At 35.8% G+C, this 8,467-nt stretch overlaps 1 long non-coding RNA gene across 1 annotated transcript; it reads right to left on the bottom strand.

Moving 5' to 3' along the window:
- Positions 1-2,022: 2,022 nt before the first annotated feature.
- On the bottom strand, positions 2,023-7,823 carry LOC144377733 (uncharacterized). The gene is made up of 2 exons (XR_013438770.1): positions 6,616-7,823; positions 2,023-2,922 (listed from the first exon to the last, which is right to left on the bottom strand). It is a non-coding gene; the product is annotated as an uncharacterized LOC144377733 (long non-coding RNA).
- Positions 7,824-8,467: the final 644 nt, after the last annotated feature.

Consider the following 8,467-nt stretch of genomic DNA (forward strand, 5'->3'; position numbering starts at 1 on the left):
ACCTGTTAATGAAGTGAAATGTGGGCCCTAATAGGGCATGTGGTGATACCCAAGACTTGAAATCAGAGAAAAATGGACGGGACCAGAAACTAAAACTCATGAGAAGATATAGTAATTGTGTGGCACTGAGCCATTTTTTTGCTGCTCTTATTGTTTCCTATCAGACTATCAGGTGACTCTAGTTCCTTTCAGGTAAAGTTAGGCCTTCATTCTTGCAAAGTCTGAGTGAATGGTGTCAGGCTACCAGCATGTCAAGACAATGGATTAAGTCAGCAGACATAAGACCTTTATGGAAGATTCTGTTTCTCATGACCATAAAATCTTTGATAAAAGTACCAACTTGCAAGTGAAAGTAACATTTGTTGTGATGTGTTTGATGTATTGCTGTGGTAAATATAGCAACGGTGACTGGACTGATGCTAGATTCAAGAGGACAGTTTCCTTCAGGGTCTGCCAGTGATTCAGAATGGATGGCTTATTTTTTTTTAAGGTAGTAAAAAAGGTACAATGAAAGGAGAAAGGTAAGAATGGAAAGGAGGGAAGGATAAGAGAAAAGGAAGGAAAGAGAGCAAAGAAAGCACTATAATGAAAATAAAGGGAAAATAGGGTGGGGGAAAAGACAAAATCACACATTCTCTTTTCCCCTTATTTTCCTAGAAAACTTCCAGATGTTGGAAAAATTTAATTATTTACTTTTTACTTTTCAGGATATTTTTTTGTGTTTCTCATGTTAGGAATCCATTTCGTGAAGGATTTTGTCTTCTAAATACCCATTGTAATTTGAGACACTATTTCTGTTAGGTTTTTGAAATATTGAACATAGCTTGGGGATGATTTCTATTCAGAAACTCTCAATTGAGATCATTGCTTCTAACATAAAGAAATTAATTCTGTAAACTGTAGAGCCACAGTGTAGCACAAAGCCCTGTCAGGAACCCTCTGCATCTGTGACAGCAGGCTTTGGACCTTGGGTACCACCTCAGTCTGTTGTTCACATGCAATTGCTGATTTGTCTTCTCCAAGGGTCCTTCTGGTCCTCATATACAAGAAGATCTGAGGCAATGACTCTTTCTCCTTCCCAGCCTTTGAGTCATAAGAGTCTAATGGTATTCTTTTTGGCTCCTAGATGATCTTCTTTAGCATTTGGTATTATAAATTTAGAAATTAAATTGTTAAAAGTTTGATAGTTATACTATTGTATTCTATTTTATGTAATTATTTTTGGTAATCCAGCCAAGGAAAATGGATATTTGACTCTTGAAATTACATTCTAAAATTGTATAGTCTTTGAAAAAACAATTTCTAATTTATGTTGTTTATCACTGCATGTCTATAAAATTATTCAGCATATCAATAGAAAGGTCTTGGGTGAAATTAGCCTGGAGGTGTAAATTGGATGCCACTGCATTGTGTCTTGGGTCTTTGAAATTAAAAGGGAAATGTTCCAAAATCATTTTTTTGTGAAGAGCCCAAATACCCTCTGCTCACTTACAACTTATTGGATTGTAGGCTAAACATTTCCTTGACTACTTTTCCACTGTATGGAATAATTAGTTGTACCTTAAAAATCATTAGCGCTTATGATTTTGAGTAAGGAAAAGGATGTTTTATTACCTTATGTTGACATTAAATTGTTTTCCATTTAAATCTGGTGAAACTGAGCTCACGTAACATTCGCATGAAGATTTTAAAAGTTGGATTTCAAATATTTCCAAATATCTTGATGTTTTTAATATTAATGGAAAAAATGTATGTGATAAAAATTTTTTAATCTTTCCTTTTTCTACAATATCTTAAAATACAGAAGAATACAAGTCAAGAGTCTTTTGTTAACTATAATAATGGAGTTGTAAAAAGAACATAATGTTCTGACACCAACCCTCTTTGGAATATTTTGTTTACATTAATTTCCAGCTCAGCAAGCCTTCTTGATGGCAACACCAAATGTTTCATGTTAATTCAATGTGTGATTCATTTCAGTTTCATTAATCTTGTCATGCATAGTTTTAAAATAAAGCCAGATGCTGCAGAATTATTTTATTCAAAGTACAAAACAAACTTTTATAGGTGAAAAGTTTTAGTGGAAATGCAGGGGAATAATAGGTAACGATTGCTTACAATCATAATTCTTTATAATTTTACAAAGAACAAAATAGAAATTCACATCACAAAAGAACACAAAATAAACAAAAATAGAACTATGGGTAGGAAAGAGGAGAAGAAAACACAGTTGCTTGCTATTAGAACAAGTGTATCTGAACTCTAGGTGCTTGTCTGTGGGTCACTCATTCACTCCACAGGTAGGTAGGTAGGTGTCAGAGCGTGGCCTCCCTCTTGACCACATTATATATTCACCCATGGAGAAACACCATTCTATTTGGTATAAAAAGAGAAACAAACCTTCTTAATGTCATTCAAATTCATAATTTAATGAGTCCTCCAGGCTTAGAATAAAAAAATTTTAGGACTTCAAGAGATCTTGGAGATGATCTGGTTTGACCATTTTACCTTGGAAGAAGTTAATCTCCAGAGTGTGACTCTTCTGATTATGTTGACTCCAGTCAGGAAGAATTGGGTTCTGACTCTGACAAAAATCCTTTGTTTTACTTACAGATGAGCAAGTGTTCCACAGATACCAGAGTAACATCCCCCACTTCACGTGTGTGTGAGGATTATTATTAACACAAAGCACTGAACTCTAGTAACAATGAGCATTACTTACTGAGTGTCTTGTATTTGCTATCCACTTGACCTAAATTATTTATAATTCCAATGACAACTTTGTGAGCTGGGAGTTATTGCTTCTTATTTTACTGATAGGGAAATTAAAGCTCAGAAAGGCAAATTATCTTCTTGAAATCCATACAAACAGCAAGTAGCTGAGTCAAGATGGGGTCTGATTCTTGGTTTTAGGAGAAGAGTCTGGAGGAAGAGGAAATAAGAGTTTGTTCATAAAAGTATAAACTATCACTATGGTGGGGATCTGTATGGCAGATAAAGCATCAATGCCAGACAAAAAGGCATTAATTTTTAAAAGTCAAGTCTAAATTTAGGACATGAAATTGATTATATATCATTAATGATATGTAAAAATTAAAGCATATATATGGCTTTAGAATTTTATTTAATGGAAATTTAAAGTAATGCATATTATAGCTATAGTCAATTCACATTTTCAGCATTTCATTTGAATCTTTTTTCCATAGGTTTTTATCTCTCTGATGAGATTTCCTAGCCGTTCTTATGTATTGCCTGCCTTTTGTACTTACTGTTTAAGATATGAATCTCATGAAGTCCTTACCTGATAATTCCAATATCTGGATCAGTTTTTCTGATTTTTTACTTGACAATATCATTTTTTTATTCTAGACTTTTCAGTGTCTTGTACTTTTCAGTCAGGCATTGTATAGAAGGATAGTAAAGGATAGAATGAATAATACTTAGGCCTGGGCATGTGCCTACCCTCTTTTAGGTCATTCATGTGGGAGTTGAGTCAATTTAGTCAGTTTAGTTGGATTTGAGTTTTGTTGTGGTATTTAATGCACCACAACCTTCAAATGTTTCTCGCAGTGGGCTGCTCCTGCCTGTGCTTAGTTTAGGGTTTGGGCTATTCACAAAATTTTTCTCAAGTTTCATGTTCCACTTGCATACCTAGACTCATACCTGGGGCTCTCTCTCCACACTCCTATACCTCCCTCAGCAGTGGCAGCTTTAACCTCTCTTGCTGCTAAGGGTGGTAGGATTTCCTAACTTTCTACTTATGTTATCTCTTGATATATGGAAAGAATGGTTCAGAGACCGGTGCATTCTGTGTTAGGGGACCTCTCTTGGATAGCCACTCTCTGGCCTCAGTCTCTGGGAAGCCATAGTGGGGGCTTATGGAACCGTGCTTGTGAATTAATGTAGATAAACCTTTGGGTCAGCTCCCTAGAAATTCCACTGTCACAATAATCCCCAGTCAGCTTTTAAGAATTAGTTATTTTGGTGATTTCTTTGTACTCTATTCATGGCAGTTACTCATTTCTCCTACATTTTGTCAGAAGAAAATGAAGTCTTTAAAACATCAGGGAGATAAGAGGAACATTTTAGGCTAGGGAACAGCAAAAATAATGCCCTGAGATGGAATGAGATTCATGTATTTTAGCAACAGTTAACCAAGCTTGGGTGCAGCTAGTTGACAGAGTGAAATGGGATAGTTTGGAAAGGGAAGCAGGAGTCAGATTGTGTAGGATTTTTCAGATGAGGTTAAGATCTTACAAACCCAAGACTGTCAAAAAATGAGTATCCAAGAGATGTCAGTTCCTTTTCAATTTGCTCATCTCCATGGATCATGAGTGTATCTGACCTCAACTGCAGAGCAAAGATGGAGTGGTGATACCACATCTGTAACTGTGCAAATGAAAAAAATAAACAAAATACAAAGTAAAATTTGGGATTCCTAAAATTTTTGTCCTCCAATTTGGACCTGATACACTCACTACTCATCTCTATATTGGCTACAATTGGCATTCTAGACAAAATTGGAGAGTAGTCAAGAGTTTGTGTCTTGGTGTCCTAACTCCTTCAATTACTCTTCTGCCCTGCCCTACAGATATTAAGTGTCTTTCATATAACTCCATGTAAATGCTCATTCAAACCACCATTATATGAATTTGGAATTGAAATAAAACTGAAGCAAGCCAGGTGTGGTGGCTCATGCCTGTAATTTCAGCACCTCAGGAAGCTGAGGCAGGAGGATTGCAAGTTTGAAGACAGTCTCAGCAACCTAGCAAGGCTCTAAGCAATTTAGTGAGATCCTGCCTCAAAATAAAAATAAAACAAGCTGAGGATGTGGTTCAGTGGTTAAGCACCCCTAGTTTCAGTTCCTGGTACCACTCCCTTATGAAAAACAACAAACATAAAAACAAAGTAGTAGACTTTTACACTGTGAAAACCTACTCTATGCAATACATTCTACACTGATGTCTGTGTTTCAGACTAAAAGATGTTAACCAAAAGGTAGTTATAACTGTTAGAAGATATGATAAAATATATTTTTTAGTAAAGTCATCTTGCATACTCACACTTATTCATTCGTATTCTGATTCTGGAAGCATACGAGGCATTTAGCATATTTAATATGTAGTCCCCTGCCCACTCTTCCTTCATTCCCTTTAAGAAATCTTAGCATTAAAACAGTAACAAAAGTTACTTATTGTTGTAGGTAGAAATTGGCCTAGCACACCACCCACATTTCTTTTCTATTTTAATATTAATCTCATGCATACTGAGAATTGAGAATAAAATCCTAGAACCAAGACTGAAAGGTAACAGAGGTCATCTTGTCCTTCCATCCTCGAAGTCTTCTCCTCTCTGGTCCCTGTGCAACACCCCAGCAAGACCACCCACTTACACCAGTAGGACACATTCCTCTAGTCACAGACATCTGGGAATCCAGTGTCTTAAGAAATGACCCATTTAATCTTGGATTCTTTAAAGCTCTTTATACACCTTTTATAATTCTCCAACCCTACATTAATAAACATTGCAAATTGGATTCTGATAAACTCTGGTCCTAAATATTGATGTTCATCCTTCCATTTTTTTATCTTCCTCTTTTTTTATTATGTCTCCTACTCTCATGAGTAAATGTTATGCATTTTTTCATTCTACATTTCTGCAAAAATGTCAATGTTGTGATTCCTTTGTTGTTCTTGGTAAAAGAACATTTTTTATATTATCAATTGTACTGTCCCTAGAAAACATGAATTCATTCATTAAGTCCATCCAGTTGTTTGTTCATTTATTCATTCAGTGCTCACAGCCAAGCATTCTTCTAAGCCCCAATGGTACCAGAGTGAGCAAAGGGAAGTTTGTGACCCAAGCATTTTGACCTCTGACTATAGGTCCACCAATTTACTTTTTAAATAGTAGCCCCCAAAGTTTACACTAGTCCTCTGAACCTATATACATATTTAATCACTTGCAGGTTAAGAATGATAATATTCTGGAGTTCTTTAATTCTTAGGGTTTTAATTATCATTATATTATAAATATCAACAAGATTAAAGTATAGAACCTTTCTGTATAGACTTTTTTTTTTTTTACTGCTGAGAATTGGGTGCTTCCCCTCACCCTTCCAGGATCTCAGCAGATTCATCTTCAACTCTGAGATACAGAGTCCTAATGCTTAGTCTACCCCATCCCCACCCCATCCTATAATGATGCTGTCTCTTCCCATTTCAGAAAATCAGAACCTTATTCTGGTTTAAACTAGAATTTTCAAAGCAGGATTCTCCATGTGGCATCTTTGCCCTGAACTACCTCTTAAATTTCCTTACTGCTAAGAACATTCTAATCAATATCTATTTGATAAGTGTTGAAGCCCTCTTTATTACTATTATTATTTGGTATAATCTTTTGTGGTTTTTGTTTTAAATCTTGGGGTTCATTTCAAACACATCACTTTTTTCATTTTGTGTGTTGTCTGTCTGGAAAAACATTTTCTCTTTAGTGAAAAGTACTAGTTTTAAGGAGCAAGACCTACAATTATTACCATCCTCAGCTTTTTAATGAGGAGCACTGAGTTCCACTACACTGATTTTATCCAGTATTGCTTCCTCTAGTTGCAGATACCTGATGGATCTTCTGGTCAGCTGGATCCTGAATTTCCATAAGGTTATGAAAAATGATCCTGATGGCAGAAGTTGTCCAAAACTAAAATCACACAAGAATAAAAGTTGAGCACAAATATATTTACACTTTGTATTGGCTAGTAAATTCCCTATGAATATCATTTTTTTCCTGTTTCACTCATTTCCATTTCTTTTCTACCACAAGAGAAAAAAGAATCGTTTTTGACTGGTCTACTGGTTTTGCTTCATTGATGCCATTGCGCTTCTTTTCCATTTTTTTTTCTATTTTGTAGTTTTGAATTTTATCCTTGCATCTCTTGCCATGCCTCTAACATTCTTCTTTTGATTATGTCTAGAGAAACATGCATGGTCTGAGCCATTTTTGGACTGTCTGCACCTGGACACCTCCATTCAGTATGCATATTGGTGTTTGTCTCAATTTTAATAAACATGTTTTATGAAGTGATCTTGGAACTTCATGTGGACGTCAAGGGGTTACTAGAGCAACCTGTTTCCTTTCTCTTTAGTTTTCTTCACATTCAACCTAGAGAGGTCTGGGGATGCTGGTCACGTACCAACAGCTTTTCAGGCAAAGGTTATTTTGACAGATCTTGAATAGGAAACCATCTGTTAGATCAATAGCTTTTAGACATTTTCTTCATATTTTGCTCCCCTGTCATGTTCTGTGATTTTACCAAAGTTCAGACAATCAGGTACTTTCTGCTCCTTTGTGACACCTAACACTGTGTGTGTCACTGAAAGGCTCTGTAAGAACAGCAGTTATGAGTCCAGCCACTGTCTCCTTCAATCATTGTGACTCTATTCATTAGGAATGGTCTCTCATCTAATCCACCACTTTAGTTCATTCTACACGTGTGAGTCTTACATAGGTAGAGGCTTGCAGTATTTACTCTGCTCCATGAACTGTTGGGCTTTCTCTTAGTTTTTTTTGTAGATTATTATTATTATTCATCATTATAATTTCTCTCAAGTCATATAAATTTGTTCTTTCTTTATACTATATCTTCCTGTAAAATTTGTCATCTTTTGGAGAAAAAAAAAGCCATTGTTACTGCCTAATCAGAAAAGCAATTTTTTTTCTGTTTTGTTTTTCCCACACCTGTGCTTGCTACTTGTATTTTGACTCACTTTGCTTTGGAAAGCATGTTGTTTCTTTGAATTGATATAAACATTTGTATCATTTGGACCCTCATTAGGTTCTATACCAGACCCCCCCCCTTTAAATCCTTCTAACCTCAAATACAACTTTTTTTGGGGGGTGGACAGTGCTAGTAAAAACATCTTACATTCTTAAATCATTTTTCTTTTGGGGGGGAAACAAATCATCTTCTAACTTAGGACATCCTTGATTTTTTATTTACTTATTGATATCTAGACTGTGTGTTAAAAAGCAACACTGGATCCTGACTTTCTGTGGGTATGGCATGAAGTTCCCCACAGGCCCCAGTGTGTTTGCTGGCCGATAAGTAGCAATGCCTGCATCTTAGGATAACGTGACATTTTTTCATGGGAAAAATCATTCTATGTGAATGTTTCCCCATTTTTAATGGTCTTAGTTCTTCAAAATTTGTTACAAGTGCTCTCTTCTCTTCCTGTTTGTGGTCTAATATCTGTTTCTTAATTTCTTCCCCTGTCTTTCTGGAAGTCTTTCTTGTCTCAATCTTGCAGTGTGGTGACAATGGCCTATTCTCACACTTTCAAGATCTTCTTTCTGAATACCCTCTGTCCACCTGCTTTCATTCCTAATTGACCAAATTAGCTTTCTTGGGGCATATAATTTATGTATATCCGAATTCTGTAACTTTAAATGGAGAATTTGATGCATTTTTACA

This window comes from Ictidomys tridecemlineatus, chromosome 5 (assembly GCF_052094955.1).
Source record: "Ictidomys tridecemlineatus isolate mIctTri1 chromosome 5, mIctTri1.hap1, whole genome shotgun sequence".
NCBI classification, from domain to species: Eukaryota; Metazoa; Chordata; class Mammalia; order Rodentia; family Sciuridae; genus Ictidomys; species Ictidomys tridecemlineatus.